This window comes from Tamandua tetradactyla, chromosome 24 (assembly GCF_023851605.1).
Source record: "Tamandua tetradactyla isolate mTamTet1 chromosome 24, mTamTet1.pri, whole genome shotgun sequence".
Lineage (NCBI taxonomy): Eukaryota > Metazoa > Chordata > Mammalia > Pilosa > Myrmecophagidae > Tamandua > Tamandua tetradactyla.
In genome coordinates, this window is record NC_135350.1 from 36,625,074 (window position 1) to 36,639,693 (window position 14,620).

Here is a 14,620-nt window from a genome sequence, read left to right on the forward strand (position 1 = left end):
GTATTATAAAACTGTTTCTCAAAAACTACCCAACAACTGTCTTCTTCACTAACTATATAATTAAAATTTTGTCATTGTCTTCAAGACTCCCCATGACTATCTGCCTGACTTCACTGCTTACAACGACATACCTGGCTTACACCATTTAGTCAACTGACATTCTTCCTGCTCCAAAAGTACTCCAACCTGATTCCCATCTCAGAAATTTTGCATTTACTTTTCTCTTTCACCTCATCTTTGTGTGCCTTTTCTCCATGACATTTATGTATTTTCCAAATATAAAATTTATAAAAGTTCTCACATAACCATGAGGATATAGAATCCAAGATCTGTAGGGCAGGCTGCAAGCTGGTAGCTCCCATGAAGGTCCTCAACAAACTCTCAGGAGAGGCTAGCTGAAAGCAGGAAGAGTGACTGTCTCTTCTGAATCCTCCTTAAAAGCCTTCTAGTGATTAGATTAAGCATCATTCATTGCAGAAGACACTCCCCTTAGCTGATTGCAAATGCAAATTGCAAATCAGCTGTGGATGCAGCCAATGTGATCATGATTTAAGTCCATGAAATATCCTCACAGCAACAGACAGGCAGTGCTTGCCTGACCAGACAATCCGGCACCACCTCCTGGCCAAGTTGACACATGAACCTGACCATGACACAGTTCTTAGTTGTAAATAAGAGAATTCACTATGGGTGGTTTCAGAGAAAAGAAACTGATTAAAGGACATTAAATAACATAAAGAAACTTCATTTGGGGTGGAAAATCAAGCTTAGAGTTAAGTAGTCAAGAACAATGGCCAACTACATAGAGGGTCTGGTCTCATGAAAATATCACTGCAGACCCTCTTTCCTTTTCAACACCAAGCTCACACTAATATTGTTGGGTATGATGAGTTTCCTAAGGCTGCTGTAACAAATTAGCTGAAAATCAGTGGGTTAAATCAACAGAAATTTATTCTCTCACAGTTTTGGAGTCCAGAAGACTGAAATAAAAGTGTTGGCAGGTCCATGTTCCCTATGAATGCTCTAGGGAAGAATCCTTCCTTGCTTTTATCTTCTGTGGCTCCCAGATATCCTTGGTGTTCCTCATCTTCTAACTCCATTCTCCAATGGAAAATGCCTCTATCATCACACTTCCTTCTTCACTGTGTGTGTCTCTTTGTATCTTCTCCTCTTTTTATAAGAACATATATCATTGACTTTAGGGCCACTGTAATCCAGCATGACCACATCTTAGCTGATTACATCTGCAAACACCCTGTTTCCACATAATGTCATATTCTGAGATTCTGGTGGACATGAACTTTGGGAAGATATATTCAACCCATTAGAGGAACTAAATACAAGAAACTTGGTCAGTACTGCTCCTGAAGACAAAGACAGCTCCACCACCACACTTTTCAGTAAACTCAATGTCCTGAATGAACAAATGCCTTCATTACATTAAATTCCAAGTTGAAATTTTGTGTTAGTCTATCCACTTGGAAAAACCCAGGATATTACCTACTGAAAAGGGACTAGGAATGTTTGTTTCCTGTGTTCTATTTTGCAAAGGTCAGATTAGCAAGTAGGAAATTATCAAAATGTAATATAGACAGAATTCTCGCTTGCCATGCAGGAGACCTGGGTTTGATTCCAGGTGCCTGTCCATGCAAAGGAAAAAAAAAGTAATATAGGTGCTTAAAAATGTTGGCTAACCTTAAATAATGTGTTCACTATATATTGTTTTTATATTTTTATTGCATTCATTGCTGTATGATATTACAGAGTATCCTTATTTATTTTGATTTTCTCCTCCATTAAGAAGTAAACTCCATGAGAGTAAAACTTTGTCTCAGTGTACCATCATACATTTAATAGCTAGAACAATGCTGTTTTAGTTTCCTCATTCATTGCCTAAGCAAATCATATGCAATGGGTTGGATAAAACTATGGGAACTAATTGCCTCAGTGTTTTGAGGCCAGGAGAAGTGCAAAACAAGGCATCATCAAGATGATAGTTTTCCCCAGAAGACTATGGCATTCTGGGGCTGACTGCTGGTGATCATTGGTCCTTGACTTTTCTGTCACAGAGCAATGCACATGGAAGCTTCTCCTGGTGTATTGGTTTGCTAATGGTGCCGGAAAGCAATATACCAGCAATGAAATTGATTTTAAAAAGGGAATTTAACAAGTTACAAGTTTACAGTTCTAATGCCATAAATATGTCCAAGCTAAGGCATCCAGAGAAAACTACCTTGGCTCAAGGAACGCCCATCTGAGAAGGCATGTGGCTGGTGTCTGCTGGTCCTCTTTGCCAGTTCCACGGCTTCCAGCTTCTTATGCCCATGGTTTCCTCTCTAAGTATCTGTGGACTTTTGCTTAGCTCCTCTGGGACACAACTCTGGGTTCTGGCTTGCTTAGCATCTCATGGGAAGACACATGATGATGTCTTGTGGGCTGTGCCTGTGTCTAGGCATCTGCTCTCTCTTGTACTCCAAGCATCTCAAAACACCTGTGTCATTCTCTGCTCTGAAGCAACTGTTCTCCAAGCATCTGCCTCTGGGGGTTCTCCAAAATGTTTTCCCTTTTAACAGACTCTAGTAAACTAATCAAGCCCCACTTTGAATGGGTGGGGTCACATCTCCATCTAATCCAAAGGTCAAACCCACAATTGGGTATGCCACCTCTCCATGGACGTCATCTAATAGGAAGGTCATACTCACGACTGGGTGAGTCATATTTCTGTGGAGATAATCTAATCAAGAGGATTTCCACCTTACAATATTAAGTGAGGATTAAAGAACATGGCTTTTCAGGGGTACACAACAGTTTCAAACTGGCACACCTGATTTTTTCCTTATTCTGGGTTCTGTTGACATTTAGCTTCTGGCTGCTTCATCTGGCCTTCTCTCTCTTAGTGACCTTGTCTAAAGGGCTTTTCACCTAGAAAATGCTCAATTAATACTAGATAAAATGTTTTCAATATTAATACCAATGGATCTCTATTTTTGTATGTTACCAAGCAAAGAATCAAGCCTAGGAGGGAGAATTAAACCATCTATTGGGAGATCCATTCAGGAGTGGACCCAGTGACTCATTTTTGTATTTAGGATATAAGTTAGTTGAGAATAAAGGTTTATCTGTTTAAAAATTCCATAGGAAATTTGTACAAAATAATCCAGAGACTACACTGGACCACTGTGAAGCAAAATAAATAACTATCAATAATGAATTAAGGGATAAAACATGCTTATGATTAAAGCCAGTATGTGAAAGTGAAACAACACACAATATTTTATAATTAAAGCATATCAGTGAAGATGGAAAAACAATTCTAGCTGTTCAGAGTTGATATTATAATATCTGATGTCAGTCGGAGACCAGTCAATGTTATGAAAACTTTACATGCTGACTTAAATATCTCAGAATTTTCATATCTCCTCTCCCCAAAGAAATTTCCCTTAAACCTGAAAGAGATGGATAAATTTACCATCAGTCAATATATACTTGCTGACAAAGGAGAAACAGATGATTCATTAAAATTAGTTCTTTTTCATTCAGTTCAGGTTCAGTAACTTTTACTGAAAAATGATGCAAAATCCTATTTTTATGAAACTGATAAATGTCATCAGCATCAAATCATTTTTACACTATCTGCACCAAGTAGTTTGTAACTGAAAATTGTCCAAATTCAACAGGTACATGAAAAGAGAGAGAGATGTTATCTTTGATTTTGAGCTAAAAGAGCAGAATAATTTTTAATTTTTATGAAAAAAAGTATAACATTAAGGGAAATACATGAAGGAAAAATGGACAACTTTGTAAAAATCTTGATGGATTTAATTATTGAATCTTCATATGGCCTAAATGAAATGCTGCTTTGTAAACACATGGCATTAACCTTGGAATTAAGATCTGACATTCTTAATCATAATATGTAGGAAAAGAATGCTTGTTTGAAAAAATGCTGGGCTGCTACTTAGTCCTGCTGGGACCATTTTTAAGTTCTATGCTGAATTACCACCTTTTTTCTGTTTCTTTACTCTCCAGCTATTTCATGTAAAGTTTAAATGTATCTAAACAGCATGTATGATGCACTAAGTCAAACCCTCCATGATTTTAAAAAATAATAAAACAGCAGCTCTATGGCTCAGGTAATAGTATAAGTAATTAGTTTTATTAGTGACAGCAATAATCTTAAAATAATACCATTACTATTTGCATTACACCAAAAAACGCATTATTTGGATCAATCACTTTCATTTAAAGTCATATATATTGTGGCAATTATTACAAAAAATTATATTTATACAAATAAGGTCAATTTAATATTATAGTATTTTAGGTTGCTTATAATAATTAACTTCTCAGTTATTTCTCTAAATTAGTACTCAAGAAAGAGTAACATACTTAAAAATAAAATATATTCAACGCAAGATCAAATGAACAGTAAATTGTCATCATCCTTTCAGAAGTGCCACCCAATCAAGTTTGGATCTTGGTTCAAACATATCAACTGAAAAAGATATTTTGAGAAAATCAGGGAAATTTGGCTATGTATTAGTTGTCAGATGCATAGGAATAATCTAATTTAGTTACATGTGATGATGGCTTTGCAGTTATATAAGACTATTGTATTTTCGACTTCCGGAGAATATGGCGGCTTAGTAAGATGCGCGGATCTTAGTTTCTCCTCCAGGACAGCTACTAGGGGAGTAGAAATGATACAGAACAGCTCCCAAAGCCATGACAGAGATAAAAAAGACAGCGTACCCCATCCTGGAACAGCTGGCTGGCTGAGAGAACCCGCTCTGGTGAGATCGCCGAGGGGCGCGGGCTTCACCGGGCGGGACGGCAAGCGGCCGGAGTCACTCCCTTCCCTCTTCCTGGGCCAGCTGGGAGAATTGGACAGGCGGTTCCCTCAAGCCACGGCGGCTGGCGCCCACACCACGCACGGCCCCCTGGACCAACTGAGAGAATTGGATCGGAAATCCCCAGGCCGCGGAGAACGGTGATGGGGGGGGCCCTTCCAAACCTGTGACTCCCCGGGAACGTGCACTCTCCCGGGTGGGCCGCTGCGGCTGGTGCCCTCCGGCTACACTTGGTGCCCCGGGCCGACTAGGAAATTCGGACGGGCGCTTTCCCGGGCTGCGGCGGCCAGCGACCCTACCCGCGTTCGGACCCCGGGCCGGCTGGCACTCTTCCAAGCCGCTTCGGCTAGCGAAACTCCCGGACGGCGAGAGTTTTCCAAAGTTAAAGGACGCACAGCACCTTTTACTGGTGGGACCCGCAGACAAACGTGTGCCACGAGCACCATCTACTGGGCAGGATAAGAAAAACAGAACCCAGAGATTTCACAGAAAAATCTTACAACTTTTTTGGGTCCAACACCCAGGGAAATCTGACTAAATGCCCAGACGCCAGCAGCAGAAGATAACTGTCCACGCTCAGAAGATTGAGAATATGGCCCAGTCAAAGGAACAAACCAATAGTTCAAATGAGATACAAGAGCTGAGACAACTAATGCTGAATATACGAACAGAAATGGAAAACCTCTTCAAAAATTAAATCGATAAATTGAGGGAGGACATGAAGAGGACATGGGCTGAACATAAAGAAGAAATAGAAAAACTGAAAAAACAAATCACAGAACTTATGGAAGTGAAGGATAAAGTAGAAAAGATGGAAAAAACAATGGATACCTATAATGATAGATTTAAAGAGACAGAAGATAGAATTAGTGATTTGGAGGATGGAATATCTGAATTCCAAAAAGAAACAGAAACTATCGGGAAAAGAATGGAAAAATTTGAACAGGGTAACAGGGAACTCAAGGACAATATGAACCGCACAAATATACGTGTTGTGGGTGTCCCAGAAGGAGAAGAGAAGGGAAAAGGAGGAGAAAAACTAATGGAAGAAATTATCACTGAAAATTTCCCAACTCTTATGAAAGACCTAAAATTACAGATCCAAGAAGTGCAGCGCACCCCAAAGAGATTAGACCCAAATAGGCATTCTCCAAGACACTTACTAGTTAGAATGTCAGAGGTCAAAGAGAAAGAGAGGATCTTGAAAGCAGCAAGAGAAAAACAATCCATCACATACAAGGGAAACCCAATAAGACTATGTGTAGATTTCTCAGCAGAAACCATGGAAGCTAGAAGACAGTGGGATGATATATTTAAATTACTAAAAGAGAAAAACTGCCAACCAAGACTCCTATATCCAGCAAAATTATCCTTCAAAAATGAGGGAGAAATTAAAACATTCTCAGACAAAAAGTCACTGAGAGAATTTGTGACCAAGAGACCAGCTCTGCAAGAAATACTAAAGAGAGCACTAGAGTCAGATACAAAAAGACAGAAGAGAGAGGTATGGAGAAGAGTGTAGAAAGAAGGAAAATCAGATATGATATATATAATACAAAAGGCAAAATGTTAGAGGAAAATATTATCCAAAGAGTAATAACACTAAATGTCAATGGACTGAATTCCCCAATCAAAAGACATAGATTGGCAGAATGGATTGAAAAACAGGATCCTTCTATATGCTGTCTACAGGAAACATATCTTAGACCCAAAGATAAACATAGGTTGAAAGTGAAAGGTTGGGAAAAGATATTTCATGCAAATAACAACCAGAAAATAGCAGGAGTGGCTATACTAATATCCAACAAATTAGACTTCAAATGTAAAACAGTTAAAAGAGACAAAGAAGGACACTATATACTATTAAAAGTAACAATTAAGCAAGAAGACATAACAATCATAAATATTTACGCACCGAACCAGAATGCCCCAAAATACGTGAGGAATACACTGCAAACACTGGAAAGGGAAATAGACTCATATACCATAATAGTTGGAGACTTCAATTCACCACTCTCATCAATGGACAGAACATCTAGACAGAGGATCAATAAAGAAATAGAGAATCTGAATATTACTATAAATGAGCTAGACTTAACAGACATTTATAGGACATTACATTCCACAACAGCAGGATACACCTTTTTCTCAAGTGCTCATGGATCATTCTCAAAGATAGACCATATGCTGGGTCACAAAGCAAGTCTTAACAAATTTAAAAAGATTGAAATCATACACAACACTTTCTCGGATCATAAAGGAATGAAGTTGGAAATCAATAATAGGCAGAGTGGCAGAAAATTCACAAATACGTGGAGGCTCAACAACACACTCCTAAACAACGAGTGGGTCAAAGAAGAAATTGCTAGAGAAATTAGCAAATACCTTGAGGCGAATGAAAACGAAAACACAACATATCAAAACTTATGGGATGCAGCAAAGGCAGTGCTAAGAGGGAAATTTATTGCCCTAAATGCCTATATCAGAAAAGAAGAAAAGGAAAAAATTCAGGAATTAACTATCCATTTGGAAGAACTGGAGAAAGAACAGCAAACTAATCACAAAGCAAGCAAAAGGAAAGAAATAACAGAGATTAGAGCAGAAATTAATGAAATTGAAAACATGAAAACAATAGAGAAAATCAATAAGGCCAGAAGTTGGTTCTATGAGAAAATCAATAAGATTGATGGGCCCTTAGCAAGATTGACAAAAAGAAGAAGAGAGAGGATGCAAATAAATAAGATCAGAAATGGAAGAGGAGACATAACTACTGACCTCACAGAAATAAAGGAGGTAATAACAGGATACTATGAACAACTTTATGCTAATAAATACAACAATTTAGAGGAAATGGACGGGTTCCTGGAAAGACATGAACAACCAACTTTGACTCAAGAAGACATAGATGACCTCAACAAACCAATCACAAGTAAAGAAATTGAATCAGTCATTCAAAAGCTTCCTAAAAAGAAAAGTCCAGGACCAGACGGCTTCACATCTGAATTCTATCAAACATTCCAGAAAGAATTAGTACCAACTCTCCTCAAACTCTTCAAAAAAATTGAAGTGGAGTGAAAACTACCTAATTCATTTTATGAAGCCAACATCACCCTCATACAAAAACCAAGCAAAGATATTACAAAAAAAGAAAACTACAGACCAATCTCTCTAATGAATATAGATGCAAAAATCCTCAACAAAATTCTAGCAAATCGAATCCAGCAACACATTAAAAGAATTATACATCATGACCAAGTAGGATTTATCCCAGGTATGCAAGGATGGTTCAACATAAGAAAATCAATTAATGTAATACACCATATCAACAAATCAAAGCAGAAAAATCACATGATCATCTCAATTGATGCAGAGAAGGCATTTGACAAGATTCAACATCCTTTCCTGTTGAAAACACTTCAAAAGATAGGAATACAAGGGAACTTCCTTAAAATGATAGAGGGAATATATGAAAAACCCACAGCTAATATCATCCTCAATGGGGAAAAATTGAAAACTTTCCCCCTAAGATCAGGAACAAGACAAGGATGTCCACTATCACCACTATTATTCAACATCGTGTTGGAGGTTCTAGCCAGAGCGATTAGACAAGAAAAAGAAATACAAGGCATCAAAATTGGAAAGGAAGAAGTAAAACTATCACTGTTTGCAGACGATATGATACTATATGTCGAAAACCCGGAAAAATCCACAACAAAACTACTAGTGCTAATAAATGAATACAGCAAAGTAGCAGGTTACAAGATCAACATTCAAAAATCTGTAGCATTTCTATACACTAGCAATGAACATGCGGAGGGGGAAATCAAGAAACGAATCCCATTTACAATTGCAACTAAAAGAATAAAATACCTAGGAATAAATTTAACTAAAGAGACAAAAAACCTATATAAAGAAAACTACAAAAAACTGCTAAAAGAAATCACAGAAGACCTAAATAGATGGAAGGGCATACCGTGTTCATGGATTGGAAGACTAAATATAGTTAAGATGTCAATCCTACCTAAATTGATTTACAGATTCAATGCAATACCAATCAAAATCCCAACAACTTATTTTTCAGAAATAGAAAAACCAATAAGCAAATTTATCTGGAAGGGCAGGGTACCCCGAATTGCTAAAAGTATCTTGAGGAAAAAAAACGAAGCTGGAGGTCTCATGCTGCCTGACTTTAAGGCATATTATAAAGCCACAGTGGTCAAAACAGCATGGTATTGGCATAAAGATAGATATATCGACCAATGGAATCAAATAGAGTGCTCAGATATAGACCCTCTCATCTATGGACATTTGATCTTTGATAAGGCAGTCAAGCCAACTCACCTGGGACAGAACAGTCTCTTCAATAAATGGTGCCTAGAGAACTGGATATCCATATGCAAAAGAATGAAAGAAGACCCATATCTCACACCCTACACAAAAGTTAACTCGAAATGGATCAAAGATCTAAACATTAGGTCTAAGACCATAAAACAGTTAGAGGAAAATGTTGGGAGATATCTTATGAATCTTACAATTGGAGGCAGTTTTATGGACCTTAAACCTAAAGCAAGAGCACTGAAGAAGGAAATAAATAAATGGGAACTCCTCAAAATTAAACACTTTTGTGCATCAAGGAACTTCATCAAGAAAGTAGAAAGACAGCCTACACAATGGGAACCAATATTTGGAAACAACATATCAGATAAAGGTCTAGTATCCAGAATTTATAAAGAGATTGTCCAACTCAACAACAAAAAGACAGCCAACCCAATTACAAAATGGGAAAAAGACTTGAACAGACACCTATCAGAAGAGGAAATACAAATGGTCAAAAGGCACATGAAGAGATGCTTAATGTCCCTGGCCATTAGAAAAATGCAAATCAAAACCACAATGAGATATCATCTCACACCCACCAGAATGGCCATTATCAACAAAACAGAAAATGACAAGTGCTGGAGAGGATGCAGAGAAAGAGGCACACTTATCCACTGTTGGTGGGAATGTCAAATGGTGCAACCACTGTGGAAGGCAGTTTGGCGGTTCCTCAAAAAACTGAATATAGAATTGCCATACGACCCAGCAATACCATTGCTAGGTATCTACTCAAAGGACTTAAGGGCAAAGACACAAACGGACATTTGCACACCAATGTTTATAGCAGCATTATTTACGATTGCTAAGAGATGGAAACAGCCAAAATGTCCATCAACAGACGAGTGGCTAAACAAACTGTGGTATATACATACGATGGAATATTATGCAGCTTTAAGGCAGGATAAACTTATGAAGCATGTAATAACATGGATGGACCTAGAGAACATTATGCTGAGTGAGTCTAGCCAAAAACTAAAAGACAAATACTGTATGGTCCCAATGATGTGAATCGACACTCCAGAATAAACTTGGAATATGTGATTGGTAACAGAGTTCAGCAGGAGTTAGAAACAGGGTAAGATAATGGGTAATTGGAGCTGATGGGATACAGACTGTGCAATAGGACTAGATACAAAAACTCAAAAATGGACAGCACAATAATACCTAATTGTAAAGTAATCATGTTAAAACACTGAATGAAGCTGCATCCGAGCTATAGGTTTTTGTTTTGTTTTGTTTTGTTTTGTTTTGTTTTGTTCTTACTATTATTGCTTTTATTTTTTTTCTCTATATTAACATTCTATATCTTTTTCGGTTATATTGCTAGTTCTTCTAAACCGATGCAAATGTACTAAGAAACGATGATCATGCATCTGATGATGTTAAGAATTACTGATTGCATATGTAGAATGGTATGATTTCTAAAAAAAAAAAAAATGGACAGCACAATACTACCTAATTGTAATGTAATTATGTTAAAACACTGAATGAAGCTGCATCTGAGCTATAGTTTTTTTCTTATATATTTTTGTATTTTTTATTTTTATTTTTATTTTTTCTGTATATTATCATTTTATTTCTTTTTCTGTTGTCTTGCTATTTCTTTTTCTAAATCGATGCACATGTACTAAGAAATGATGATCATACATCTATGTGATGATATTAAGAATTACTGATTGCATATGTAGAATGGAATGATTTCTAAATGTTGTGTTAGTTAATTTTTTTAATTAATAAAAAAGAATATTGTATTTTTACAGTGGCATGATGAAGTTAGCGGTGCAGCAGCTAGATCTGGAATTGCTTTAAAATATTCAGCAAAGAGAAAAAGAAAAAACACAATTTCATTAAAATTGTAAACACTTGATATCATTGACTAACACCTCATGAAGGCTCCCTCTGATTACTTTGTTTAAAATAGCAACACCCACATGTCCTACCTCATCCACTTGTTCCTTAATCTACCACAATATACAGTTAGAGTTTATGCAAACACAATGAAGGGAAGATTCTGTTCTTGCTCTAGTCACTGTAGCAATATTTCCAGTACTTGCTGGAAATTCTTAAAGATGAGGAAGTGGAAATGAATGTTATGCAACTGCTGTGTTTTCACTTGTGTTACTAGGCAAAAACTTGGAGAATGGGAGGGGGAATTAAAAGACAAAGGGCGGTGTGTGGTAGTTAGGTTCAGGTGTCAACATGGCCAGGTGAAGGTGCCTAGTTCTGTTGCTGTGGACATGAGCCAATGGTACATGAACCTCATTGCATCTGCAGTCGGCTAGGAGGCGTGCCTGGTGGAATGAATGATGTTTGATTTAATTGGCTGGTGCTTAAATGAGAGAGCTCAACATAGCATAGCCCAAGCAGCTCAGCATACCTCATTTCACTAAGCACTCACAACTCAGTCCGGGCCTTTGGAGATGGAGAAAGAAATCATCCTGGGGAAAGTTGTTGGAACCCAGAGGCCTGGAGAGAAGGCCAGCAGAGATCACCCTGTGCCTTCCCACATAAGAAAGAAACTCAGTTGAAAGTTAGCTGTCTTTCCTTTGAAGAACTAATGAAATAAATCCCCTTTTATTAAAAGCCAATTCATCTCTGGTGTGCTGCATTCTGGCAGCTAGCAAACTACAACAGGTAGCATTATGAGTCTGCTCTGAGAGTCCAGATAACAAAGAAACATTCTCCTTTTTCAAACATGTGTCATATGACGTTTCAGATCATAAGATTCCATTTACATTTAAAAATAATTTTTTGAAGTGGTCCTTTGGAAAATTAAAGCTCTTTTCTTCATATTTTATGATGAATTTATTAGATAATAAGTTCAGTGACAATTAAGACACAATGAAATTTTCATGGGAGTATGATGAATGAGGTCATTTTGGAGAATGAGCTAAGCAAGATGGAAAGCTTTAGAGCAGAGGTCCATGAGAAACAGAGCAGACAAAGTGGGAAAGGTGGTCTTGAGTATGTTATCATGTCAAAATTTTAATCAACTACACTTTTACCTATAAAATAAAAATATTTATAACAAAATGCTATGATCATAAAATAGATAGTTTTAAACATATACCTAAAATCTGAAGTCAGAATCATAGCCTCTTTTAAAGATGTTATTAAGTGTGTTTAAAATATGCATATTCTTGTACTTTACATAAATACACTCTGAGTAAAATACAGTTATTTTAAAAAATGATTCTTTATGTTTTATGAAATTGTTTCACCTGAATGTATGTTTGGATTCTAACTTAGTTTGTCAGAGGTGCTATCACAAATACCACAATTTTTTAATTTTTTTTTTTACATGGGCAGGCACCGGGAATTGAACCTGGGTACTCTGGCATGGCAGGCAGGTATTCTTGCCTGCTGAGCCACCGTGGCCCACCCCACAATTGGTTTTGACTTAACAACAGGAATTCCTCAGTTTATGGTTTTGCAGTTAAAGAATTCCTAAATCAGGATACTGGCAAGGCTTGCTTGCTCCTGGTGTCTGGAGCATTCTGATGCTGGCTGCTGGCAATCCTCAGGGTTCCTTAGGTTGTATTTCTGTCTCCCATCACATGCCAAGTGTCCTCCTTTCCCTGCTCTTCTGATTTCCACTGACTTTGGCTCCTTCTTTTAGCCTTGTCTGATGTCTAGCTTTCAGTTTCTTCTCTTTATAAGGTCTCCAGTAACAGTGGTTTAAGATCCACCCTTTCAGTCAGGCCACATCCTGATAAAAATACTACCCTCAAGAAATCTTATTTACCATTGGTTCCCATCCAAAGAAACGAAGATTAAGAGTAAGAACATGTCTAAATTGGGGTGCATCATTAAATCTACCACGGACTCTCTTGCACCTAGAAGCTTGACTTATTATTATTATATATAATTTTTGTATTCTACTTAGGTGTACACTTCAATAAACATCAAAGTTATAAACTTTTCCAATTAAATAAGAGACACTCAATAAAAAAGAATTTAGAGGGGGCAGAAAGGAAGCAAGAAGATAAGTAATAATTAATTAGGTGAAGCTCATCATACACATTGAAAGGACCCTTTTGTTTTGGCTTTCCAAACTTCTTTTGGCACTAGTTAGCAATGAACTTTTGGTAAGAACTGGGCCTCAGTTTCTTTGGGTACAAAATAAAGGGACATGGCTGAGGATCCTTAAGACCAGGTGTGCTGGCAAATGCTTAACAATTGGTTTTCTGAGGTACATAGAAAGGCCCTGATTGTAGTGTTGTGTGTTGCTAATTTCTGTGGTACAAGTATTGCCACCATGGCTACCTTGATGGGTATTTTAAGCTGTCAACATAATGTTACTGGATGTAAATTTGGGAATATATACATATATATAATTATTCTTGTAAGCTGGTACAAGCAGGCCTCAACACATCATTTGTTCTCTACTGCTCTAAAATGACATGAATCTAGACTAGTTGTACATGGATATGTCACAAAACTCCTCAGGTATCTGTGCTGGTTTGAAACTGTTATGTACCCTAGAAAAGGCCAGTTTTTAATCCGTTCTCGTGAATGTTACCCTTTGATTAGTTTGCTTCAAATGAGATGTGACCCAATTCAAGGTGAATCTTAATTCTTTACTGGGGTCTTCTATGAGAGGATGAAAGGCAGAAAAAGCTGAGAGCACTCAGAGAGAAAAAGCCCCAGAGGAGCTAAGAGAAGACCCACAGAGGAAGCCATGGGAGCCAGAGCTGACAGCAAAAACCCAGGAGTGAAGGACCATCAGACACCAGTCATCTGCCTTCCCAAGTGACAGAGATGTCCCAAATGTTGACGTCCTTTCTTCAGAGTCCAGGTATCATCCTGATGATACCTTAATTGGGACACTTTCATGGTCTAAGAACTTAAATTTATAAGTGACTAAATCCCCAATGTAAAAGCCAACCCATTTCTGTTACATTGCATTGCACCAGCTATAGCAAACTAGAATAGATTTTGGTACCAAAAGAATGGGGTGCTATGATTTGTACTGAATATGTTGGAATGGCTTTATAAATGGTTAAGAGGAAGATTCTGAAAAAAAATTGAGAGGCGCTTGATAAGAAGTTCCTAGATTGAAGGACTGTTGATAGAACTATGGATGCTTAAGTTATAACTAATGAAGCCTTAGGCAGAAATAATGAATGTGTCATTGCAAATTAGAAGAAAGGAGATGGTTGTTTTAAAGAAGCAGAGAATTTGGCAAAAATGAGCTCTGATGTCAGATGGAGGGGAGAATTTGAAGTGATGAAGTGGGATACTTAGCTAAAGAGATTTCTAAATTGAATGTGGAAAATGCAGCCTGGCTTCTCCTTGAAGCTTATAGTAAAATGCAAGATGAAAGGGATAAGCTGACAAATGAACTCTTAGGTACAAAGAAACTAGAAATTGACAGTTTGGAAAACTCTGAG